Here is an 11,856-nt window from a genome sequence, read left to right on the forward strand (position 1 = left end):
GGGAGGTAGACCTCTCATGTTTCTTTCCTTCTCATAAGCAAGATGAAGTCTTCATATGGTGAATGATGCATGTGATATTTGGGTATTGAGGCAAGGAAGATGTGATGACATTGGACTGCAAATGTTATGATGCTGGATTGCAGCTGTGTACCTACTACAGTCTTCTTCAAATATTAGGCCTCCATAAAATGAAATGTGTGTTGGCAACAGTACTGCACTGTGGCTTCTTCCCTAAACCCTGAACCCATTCACCAAGGACAGATGGACATAATATCAAAGAATTTGTGGACCGGACACATCTGATGGGCCAGATCACCGAGTGGAAAAAGAGACATAAACACTTGATGTCTCCCATCTGCCAGGACCTGGAGATGGCAGCCAGCAGAATGAGTCTTGACAGGTGTGGGGGTGGAATGACATGTTACGAAATTTAAAGAGTAAGTGGTGCTGTCACACCTAGTTTACCTCCTATGGTGCTCTGTATCACTCGAAGCACACCTGATATCATATGCACATTCCATAACCCCTACATAAACAACATATGCATGGGCTTCACGGTTGCCTTTACTTCTGGTATTAGCCAAAAAATCTTTAAGGCTCTGACTCAAAATTAGTTTTTGTACCTTGTTTCTACCACAATGGACTAAGCCACTATGCTCACCTCCTGAGAATGGCTTTGTGCTTTTATGAGCCTCTCCACAATATTACAACAACAGTCCAAATGAGCAACATTTTCATAAATCCCTATTTATTAACCTGTGGAACGAGGAGTGTTAGTCAAGGATGGCAAATGTATACAGTTCCTGTAGAACTAGCAAGCAAAACAACCCACTGAAATCAATTAGAAAGTACTTAGATTCCAAATTGTCTATAAAAATAAATTCTTTAAAATCTTTTAACTGTTTGTTGTTTTGGGGTTTTTTTTGGTTGGTTGGTTGGTTGGTTTTTTGGGTTTTGTTTACATAAAGTGAGCCTGGTAACTGTTAAGGAAATTGAAAATCTAGATATTTTGAAAGCAAAGGAAAAATATAGCAATTAGGACTTGGATATTTTATACAAGGGACCTTTATTATAAAAATATAAGTAAATATTTAATTGTGTTGTTTTAAAAACCTTATTGAAGTTTCTGCACACTGTGTAGGAATAACCTGTTCTGTGGGGTATTTTTAATTCTTCTAGCAAGTTGCTTAAAATCTGAAAAGAAGTCTTACTAAGCAATCATGATAACAGTATTATGATGCCATTATTACAGGGTCCATGGAAAACATGTTTACATAAATAAGTGTACATCATTATTTTAAAACTGTAACAGGCATCTTATAATAAATTCTTAGTAAAATATTGTAACTTGCAATATTGACATAATTAAAATGTATTTCCAGTCGTCTTTAGGTCTCACATCTATAACAATATGATGAGCTTGTGGACAAGAACATTGCTTACAATGCAGTTAGTAATGTAAGGAGAGCTGAGTACATTTCCTTAGATTCCTTACAACAGCATTTTTGTCAGTCTCTGTCTTAGCCATTTAAACTCACTAATTTGCTAAAAAAGCCTAATCATGGGGTTGTGGAGGGTATGAAGTGCGTGGTTTTCTGCTCGGCTAGTGAATTGAACTGTCTCATCAAGTTAACTAGTAAAAGGCTCACAAGTGAGAAAACAAATACACAGTGATCTGGAATGACAGAAGTCGATGCAGGGGCACCTCTTCCAACAGCAGTAAACTGTTAAACTTTTCCTAATGTTTAATCTGACTGTGTCCTATGAATAATTGGGGGTGAAAAGTCTCTTAATATAATGAGAGTTTTATATTATAGCTGAACAATTTAATATACATGCATGTACTGCTGCTGAACAGAAGAGCACTGCAGATGGAGTAGTCAGTGACCTATATCATGGCTAACCTGAGCTGGTGCAGGCCTATGCAGTGCTGTGCTGTGTATGCAATGTGGCCTTCAGAGACATTTTGTGTTGCTAATGTCCCTCAATTGTAGCTTAAACTTGGCCAGTAATTATAGCAGAGGAGCCTGCAGGACACTCCTGCTTGGTACTGGTAATTACACCATCTGCATGGCCTTACCTTTACCTAATAATGCAGTAACAAGTTCAAATGTGAATTATCTTCTTTATTTGACTATAGAAATGATGATCAGAGTTGTTTTCTTTTAAAAAATAACTCAAATGACCAATGTGGGGCAACCTTAACAGAGAGGGGCTCTGAACAGTGTGCTGCACCCTGATTAGAGGTTCATTTGGCATGCACAGTTCATGCTTTTCTAGAATCTGAAGGGCAAGCATGCTTATGTATAACACCCTCTCTTTCTTTATAGTGGTAGCTCTAATAAATAACTTTATAAGATAGACTTTACAGAGTGTCTTTCTTACTGGAATCATAATGAACCTCTGGGTGCAAAGCAAAGTGTATTCATTTATCTTGATAGCATGAAAGCTGTACAAATAAACATTCTAGTGAAGAACTGTTATCTCTATAAAAGGCAAAGTCAGTAAGAAAGAGAATACTGAGGCAAATTCTATTCTACAGTTGTTTTTCACAAACTGTGGCAAAATTGCACATTGTCTTAAGGAGGAACACTTTGAACTGCATTTGTAGGAACTTTCTAGGGTTGGAGGAATTTACACAAATATTTTCTCTATATTGCAGATGACGTGAAGATTTGCCTTCAGACTATATCCCAGCATTTCACATAACTTTGCACAATAAAAGAAATCTTAATCTCTACCCTAGACAATGAACACTCAATTCTGCTTAATAGCAACCATGAAGTTAACAATACTGAGAAAAGCAAGTGTCTCAAGAAAATTCCTTTTTCCCTTATTAAAGAACATCTTGCATATCCTGGGAAGCACTGTAAGATACACACAACAAAGGTCTACTTGGCCTCACAAACTTCTGCTGTTCCATTAATCACAGTATTTTGACTCATATAAATATTTTATTGTTCTGTTGAGAGAAAGACACATAAAAGGTTAAATGGAGTGGGGACATGAGGTGAGACTCTGGATGTATTGAAATTAACTGCAAGAAAAGGTTTAGGGGACTAAAGTTTGAGTTTTCTTCATTGTGACCTTTCCAGTATTCAGAATTCATTTTGACTATGTTTGGGTTTCTGCACATTGGCCATGTTTCTGCACATTGGCCACAGCAACCCCATGCAGAGCTACAGGCTGGGGTCAGAGTGGCTGGAGAGCAGTCAGGCTGAGAGGGACCTGGGGGTGCTGGTCGATGGTAGACTGAACATGAGCCTGCAGTGTGCCCAGGCAGCTAAGAGGGCCAATGGCATCCTGGCCTGCATCAGGAACAGTGTGGCCAGCAGGAGCAGGGAGGTCATTCTGCCCCTGTACACTGCACTGGTTAGGCCGCACCTCGAGTACTGTGTCCAGTTCTGGGCCCCTCAGTTTAGGAAGGATGTTGACTTGCTGGAACGAGTCCAGAGAAGAGCAACAAAGTTGGTGAGGGGTTTGGAACATAAGCCCTACGAGGAGAGGCTGAGGGAGCTGGGGTTGCTTAGCCTGGAGAAGATGAGACTCAGGGGTGACCTTATTACTCTCTACAACTACCTGAAGGGAGGTTGTAGACAGACGGATGTTGGTCTCTTCTCCCAGGCAAGCAGTACCAGAACAAGAGGACACAGTCTCAGGCTGTGCCAGGGGAGATTCAGGCTGGATGTTAGAAAAAAGTTCTATACAGAAAGAGTGATTGCCCATTGGAATGGGATGCCTGGGGAGGTGGTGGAGTCGCCATCACTGGAGGTTTTTAGGAGAAGACTTGACGGGGTACTTGGTGCTGTGGGTTAGTTGCTTGGGCGGTGTTGGATTGGTTGATGGGTTGGACGCGATGATCTTGAAGGTCTCTTCCAACCTGGTTTATTCTATGTATTCTATGTATTCTATGGGTTGTATGCTGCCAAGCCCTTAAAACCAAATGTATCCTGTTACAGTTTCCTCTTATGGTGTGACAGTTTTAGGCTGTGCCTTTAAGAAAAGGACAGCTACAGAATACTCTAACTGAATGTTTTGGTGTAAAAGAGAAAACAAAGATAATTCTAAATGAATTTCATTGGTACATCAGTAGGAGTGTAACTTTAAGGATTTAGTCTGAGTTCAGTCTGTTCAACTGCTTTTTCTCTTCTGTTCTTGGCTGGTGCTGACCTTGGACTTATGAGATAAGAAAACTAACTTTTTTTTTCCTTAATAACTGCTTTGAGCTAACAAACTTCCCTTAATATCCATTTTCTCTCTTTAATCCTCTTTGGGAAAAGGGAGGGAAAGGGGGAAAGGGGTTTTGGGGGGAACCCAGAGGGGGAATTCTCCTCTGGAGGGAGTTTCTGTGTTATGTTCTTTCCTGTATATTTTTGTATATACTGTAAATACTGTATATTTTGTATATATTCATTGCATTTCACTCTGCTTGTAAAATACAGCCTTTTTCATACATTTTTCCGACTGAGTTAGCTGTGGTTTGTGTGGTGGGAGGACTGAACTTTCTTACTACCACATATGGCTTTAAGTTCAATTCTTAAACTTCTGGACAACACTTAAGAGTTTTCAGCTTATCCAGTTCAACTTTCAGAAAAGAACTATTATTAAAATAGAAATAGTCCTGGCAATTCATGCAAGATATCAGTGAATCTGAGGGAGATTCCCAGCTGTTAAAAACCAAAACAAATAAGAAATGGGCTTTTTTTTCGTGATCATGCACAGCAAATGCTGAAAGGCTTAATATTTGTTAATTTAGCGAATCAGAAGACTTCTTCTTTTACATCTCTGATTAATGTCACACAAAACAGGGTAATACATGCATGCATAACATACAAAAGCAGAGGAAGCAAAACTACTTTGTGATGACTACTACTGTGATACTGTCATACTTGATCATGGGAGACTTACTCATCACACTGGCTTGACCCCTTCCTCACAGAATCACAGAATCACCGAATCACCAAGGTTGGAAGAGACCTCAAAGATCATCAAGTCCAACCTGTCACCACAGACCTCATGACTAAACCATGGCTCCAAGTGCCACGTCCAATCCCCTCTTGAACACATCCAGGGATGGTGATTCCACCACCTCCCTGGGCAGCCCATTCCAATGGCTAACAACTCTCTCCGTGAAGAACTTTCTCCTCACTTTGAGCCTAAACTTCCCCTGGTGCAACTTGAGACTGTCTTCTTGTTCTGGTGCTGTTTGCCTGGGAGAAGAGACCAACCCCTTCCTGGCTACAACCTCCCTTCGGGTAGCTGTAGACAGCAATGAGGTCTCCTCTGAGCCTCCTCCTCTCCAGGCTAAGCAACCCCAGCTCCCTCAGCCTCTCCTTGTAGGGCTTGTGTTCGAGGCCTCTCACCAGCCTCGTTGCCCTTCTCTGGACACATTCAAGTGTCTTGATGTCCTTCCTAAACTGAGGGCCCCAGAACTGGACACAGTACTCAAGGTGTGGCCTAACCAATGCAGAGTACAGGGGCACAATGACTTCCCTGCTCCTGCTGGCCACACTATTCCTGGCCTTCTTGGCCACCTGGGCACACTGCTGGATCATGTTTAGGCAGCTGTCAATCAGCACCCCGAGGTCCCTTTCTGTTTGGCAGCTCTCCAGACACTCCGACCCCAGCCTGTAGTGCTGCACAGGCTTGTTGTGGCCAAAGTGCAGCATCCGGCACTTGGATTTGTTAAATGTCGTCTTGTTGGACTCTGCCCATCTGTCCAGTCAGCCAAGGTCCCTCTGCAGAGCCCTTAGACCCTCTAACTGACCAACATCTGCTCCCAACTTGGTGTCATCTGCAAATTTGCTGATTACTGTCTCAATCCCCTCATCCAGATGATCAATGAAGATATTAAACAGGATGGGGCCCAGCACTGATCCCTGGGGGACACCACTAGTGACTGGCCACCACCTGGATGTGGCACCATTCACCATGACTCTCTGGGCTCAGCCCTCCAGCCTGTTCCTAACCCAGCACAGAGTGTTGCTGTCCAAGCCATGAGCTTAGCCAGCAGTTTGCTGTGGGGAATGGTGTCAAAGGCCTTGCTGAAGTCCAGGTAGACTGCATCAACAGCCTTCCCCACATCCACCAGGCTGGTCACCTGATCATAGAAGGAGATTAGATTGGAGAGGCATGACCTGCCCTTCCTAAATCCATGTTGTCTGGACCTGATCCCTTGGCCATCCTTCAGGTGCACAGTTATTGCTGCCAAGATGATCTGCTCCATAATTTTCCCTGGCACTGAGGTCAGGCTGACAGGCCTGTAGTTTCCAGGTTCCTCCATCCAGCCCTTCTTGTGGATGGGCACACACCAGGGGTGATGAGCTCCAACACTGCCCCGGGCAGACCATTCCAATGTTTGATAACCCTTTCTGTGAAAAATTATTTCCTAGAATCCACTCTGAACATCTGCTGGTGCAGCTTGAAACCATTTCCTCTAGTCCTATTGCTCACCACCAAGAAGAGGCTGGGCCCCTTCTCACTCCAGCATCCCTTGTAGAGACCAATAAAGTCTCCCCTCAGCCTCCTCTTCTCCAGACTGAACAACCCCAGCTCCTTCAGATGTTCCTTGTAGCCCATGTGCTTCAGGCCCTCCATGAGCCTCATTGCCCTTCTCTGGACATGCTCCAGAACCTCAACGTTCTTCCTGTAGTGAGGGGCCCAGAACTGAAAACAGTACTCAAAGTGTGGCTTTCCATCCATAAATCCCCAAGTCTGTAGCTTGCCAGGGGTTCTTGTGACCCAGGTGGAGGACCTGGCACTTGGCCTTGTAAACCATCATACAATTAGCCTCAGCCCATCAGTCTAACCTGTTCAGGTCTCACTGCAAAGCTTCCCTGCCCTCTAGCAGATGGACACAGCCACACAGCTTGGTGTCATCTTCAAATTTACTGAGGGTGCACTCAATCACCTCATACAGATCATTGATGAAGTTATTAAAGAGAACAGGCCCCAGTACTGAACCCTGGGGGATGTCACTAGTAACTGGGTACCAACCAGATTGAACTCCATTCACTACCACTCTCTGAGCCCAGCCATCCAGCCAGATTTTATCCAAGCCTTGTGCCATGAGTTGCTGAAGGAGAATATAGCCCATCAGCCAAATTTAATTACTGAAGTCTGGAATTACACTTTCTGATACTGTATGCATTTTCACCAAACTGAGGAAAACAAAAATTAGTGGTAATTACAGGTAATTTTATACTGAGTCATGCTGACAATGTCCCTGCTTTTCCCATCCTTGCAATGACTTTTCTGTAAAATTCAGTTGAGGCTGAAAAACCTATATATGTAGCAAGGTATTATGAAATATAGACTGAAATGTGAAAATCTGACTGGGGGTACAAGAGAACAAAATGGGCAAGGTCTGTCTTCCATTCCACAAGTTCCATATGAATTGTACCATCCCTACTGTTACAGCTGTTCTGTGTATCTAAGTGCTCTTGAAAACAAAAAAAAAGGTGTGGCAGCTTGAAGTTTACCCCCAACATTTACTTTGCCAGACCAACTCAGTTAGAAACAAATGAAACTCTATTTACAAGCAAAATCTACACTCTACAACGGAATACGATGAATATGTAGTAAATATACAGTATTTACAACTTTATACAGATATTTACAATTGGCAAACAACACAAAAAGCCCCTTGGCCAAGAACCAGGGGAAGCTACTAGCTTCTCCCTCCCTGCCTCCCCCTTAGCCCCCTATACAAAAGGGACAAGAGAAAGGAGCAGAGAATTTAGACTTAGGCAAGGCTAGCCAAAGCACATTATGTCCTGAGCGAAGCAAACTAGCCAGAGATCAGAAGAGAAGAGAAAAGGAGGGGAAGAACTGTTATGGTACAGCTCCTCTTATTCTAGATATTTATCCAATGAATTTGTTTAGAATAATCTTTTGTTTTCCTTTTTACATCCAATAGTGATTTGTTTATATTTTTCTACTTCTCTGCTCAAAATCTGTAACTAAATTTTAAAGGCATAGCCTAAAATCACCACACAAGGTGAGAAAGCTGTTGCTTATGATGAATTTCTAACAGCCTGGTTTATAGCAACTTCCTCCCTAAGTAATCCTATTTCATGCTCTTAAGCCCTGGCTGGCTGTATCATAATCTGCTTTTAGTCTTTGCTCAGACAAAATACACAGATAGAAAACATTATATGAAGTTAATTATAAACTAAGGGAAACATTCTGTACTTGCATTCATTTTCGCCAAAGGTGCAGATCCTGCTGTTTGTATGTTTTTGTGTGACTCTATCTTTCTTTGTATAGACGTGTGCATGTCTTTGTGCATGTTTATATTTTCTCTAGTTTTATATATACATTCTATTTCCATATACATCTATATGTAGATGTGCATACATGCATTTTAGTTTATGTACACTCTACCCTTTTATAGGAGAAAGGTGTTTTTGGATAGCTTTGGAAGGCTATGTTTACTCTCTGACTTAGAAAAGAATGTAAACATCTTGTAACTGAAGGAAGAAACTGGGCACAATTTGGTTGAATGTATTAAGATACTGTTTTGTTATTTTAGCTTATTGTATGCCTTAATTACATGCATGCCAGTAGAAAATAAGCAATTAAAATGTGATGCATTTGCCTTCTAATAGACTATATAACCTTGCTGTATAATGTAATAAACATCTTTGCCTGCTTACATCTTGTCTTGGAAGCTGTGCTCAGGGTGATCGGACACCTATACTACAACAAATGCTGACCCCAACAACAACGCTATACAACACCCTTTCTTTTTGAATAAATGAGGAAGATAAATTGTAGAGATCAACTAAAGAAATTAAAATAAGCTTTCTTCAAAGTTATTTGGCCTGGTAATTAAAAGAAAAAAAAAAAAATTTCCCTGCATGCAGACAAAAGAAGTGCTGTCCAGTTGTGCAGAATGAAATTTCAGATTTAACGAAAATTGGCCAGAGAATAACATGCTGCAATACCACACTTGCCTTAGGCTGGTTGGCACACCATACAACCTTATCCAAGGATTCAGTTACTGCTTTTCCTATCAAAGAAATGTCTTTCAGCAGATCTTTGAAGAGCCTGCCCTCTCTTTATTCCTCTCAGACAACATGAGATGATTGGAAATTGATGACCTAGCTGCAGATACTACAGTGAAACAGCAAATTTTGCAGTACTTTGATCATCTCAGTAAAGCTCACAGCTCTGGAAGTCTTTTGTCTTATCTTCTGCCAGCATGTTCCAGACAAGACACTAGCAGTGGCTAGCAGTAACTAGCATCTATTAATGTCACTTGAATGAGATTCACAATCTATGTAAAGAAAATAGGGATTTTTTAAATCCATCTTGATTTCTCTTGGTGTAGTGTGGTGGTTTGGCCCTGGCCTAAGGGCCAGATGCCCACCAAAGCCTCTCTATCACTCCCCTCCTTAAATGGACAGGGGAGAGGGGAAAAAAATATAACAAAATCACAGTAATAAGATAGAAGCAATTTTAATAACAATACTAAACAAAGGCAATAGACTACACAGAAGCAAAAGCAGAGAGATGTTAGTCTCTACTTCCCATCAGCAGGATGATTGATGGTTGGTCTCAGGAAGCAGGACTCTCTAAGCTTGGCGGTCACTTAGGAGGATAGACACCATGGATGAATCCCCCACTTCCTTCTTTCACTTCATTCTTATGTCTGAGCTGATGTCATATGACTTGGAATACCCCTTTGGCCAGTCTGAGTCACCTGGCTCAGCTGTGTGCCTTCCCAAGATCTTTCCCACACCTCAGCATACTCTTGGGGCAGGGAAAAGTTGAAAAGACACAGCCTGGATACTTTTTCAACAGTAGCCAAAACACTGCTGTGTTATCAACTACTGCTGCAAAATACAGCACTAGAAAGATGCTGTGAGGAGAATTAACTCCAGCTCAGCCAAACCAAATAGACGTAGTAATAACAGAAACTGGCCAAGGGGGATCACACTGTACATTTTAAAATAAACATTTTTAAAAGGTATTGATGAAGTTTTTTATTGATCGTTTTCTTGGTCTTGCTGTGTTTCTTCTAGAAATCCAAAGCTCCTTATTTTCAAGACTGCCAAAATCTACTTAGCACAGAAAGAAAAAAACAGAAACTGGATCTGTTGTACTGTGTCTTCTCTTTTACATCCCAATCTCAGCTGAATCCTTTCCCCAAATGATGTGTGTAAGGGTAAAATAACACATCAGTTAATATGATCTCCAGCAAAAAATGCTGTATACTACATTTTCAGTGGTGCCCCTACATTCTGTAAGGATTCCAGATTCCAACTTGGGGACAAGAACCTAAAATTAAATTGTCATGTATACAAATGTTCAGTATCTTTCAGAATAAGCTGTGCCTCTTGGCTGTGCCCAAATAAATATCAAATTGAAGAATGATTGGAGCTGCTTACAAAGTATGACCAACTTTTAAAATGCGGAACTAGATAATAAGGAAAGGAAATAAATAGATAGATAGATAGATAGATAGATAGATAGATAGATAGATAGATAGATAAAATCAACAACAACAAAAATCCATGTGGGAAATTAAGATGAATCCATGATCTCACAAGAATCCATGATCTGACAAGTTTTTAAACTACTTGACTTTGATGACCAGTTATATTAAAAACAATATCTAGTACATTGATGGTTAAGAGGCAACAATGTAAAAAAATATCAACAAAATATCTAAGTAAACCATAAAGATAGGCAAGTATCAGAAGGTCATAACTTTACAAAAGGTGTCCTACATTAATATGGGAATGAATATACATGCAATTCAATAGTTTTACTTAAAACTGCTCTGGGAACCTCAACCTGGGATACCAAGAAGGTGAAATGGAGGCCTTGGGTCCCCAAGTTGTGTGCTAATTAATTGTAAACCCATATTGCTATGTCATAAACTCCTGGGCAAGCATATGTCATGGTAGGGCCAAATGGGCCCAGCACAAACCCAAACAGACCCTGATATGTCTAGACACGGTTCCTCTCTCCCTCCCTCCTTCCTGCAGAAATCCTGATAACACAGGAAGAGAAACAAAAGAGAGGCCACAACATGTCTGGGTAAATAAGTCTCCTTCTGGGGAAAGAGCACATGCACTGGTGTGACCATTTGAGGCTGTGCCTTTAAGAACAAACAGTGCTGAGACACACTGGCTAAATGTTTTCGGTACTAGAACCAAAACATTCTGATATTCTAAACGAATTTCATTGGTGGATAGACAAAAATGCAACTTTAGATTGTGGAGCAGTTGGAATTTTTTTTTTCCTCAGTTCAGTTTGGTTTGGGAGTTGGGGGAGTGTGGGTTTCAGCCTGTTCTCCCTGCCTGCTTCTTCGTGAACTGCTGGAGTTGGCCTTCAGATAAGCAAAAACTAATCCTGCACGGGCTTTTGAAGCTTACTAACAACTCTTTCCCTTAATAACTTGCCTTTCTTTCTCTCTAACCCCTTTTTGGGGAAAAAAAGGGAGGTAGGGGGGGAGAGAGGGGGTTACAGGGAGGGGATCCCTCCTGGGGGAGGGATTTTTGTTGTGTTATTTCTCTTTGCTGTATATTTCTGTGTATATATTGTGTTATATATAACCTGCTTTCCACATATGCTTGTAAATATATAGCTTTGCTCTTCGACTGGGTTAGCTGTGGTTTCTTACTCTGTGGAGGAGGGAGAGCTAAGCCCTCTCTCAACCTGCCACATTATTGGCTGCCCAACTCAGGGCTTGGTGACAAATTAGTTTGATTTGTTGCTTGCTTGAGTCGGACGAGCAAACATGAAGCTGTTTTGGCTTTTAGAGCATCTGTTCTTCTCAGTCTTTGGTGTATTGATCTACAAGTATTGCCTGGGTATGATTATCGATCAAGTGGGTAAATATAT

Source organism: Dryobates pubescens, chromosome 10, assembly GCF_014839835.1.
Source record: "Dryobates pubescens isolate bDryPub1 chromosome 10, bDryPub1.pri, whole genome shotgun sequence".
In the NCBI taxonomy this organism is placed as follows: domain Eukaryota; kingdom Metazoa; phylum Chordata; class Aves; order Piciformes; family Picidae; genus Dryobates; species Dryobates pubescens.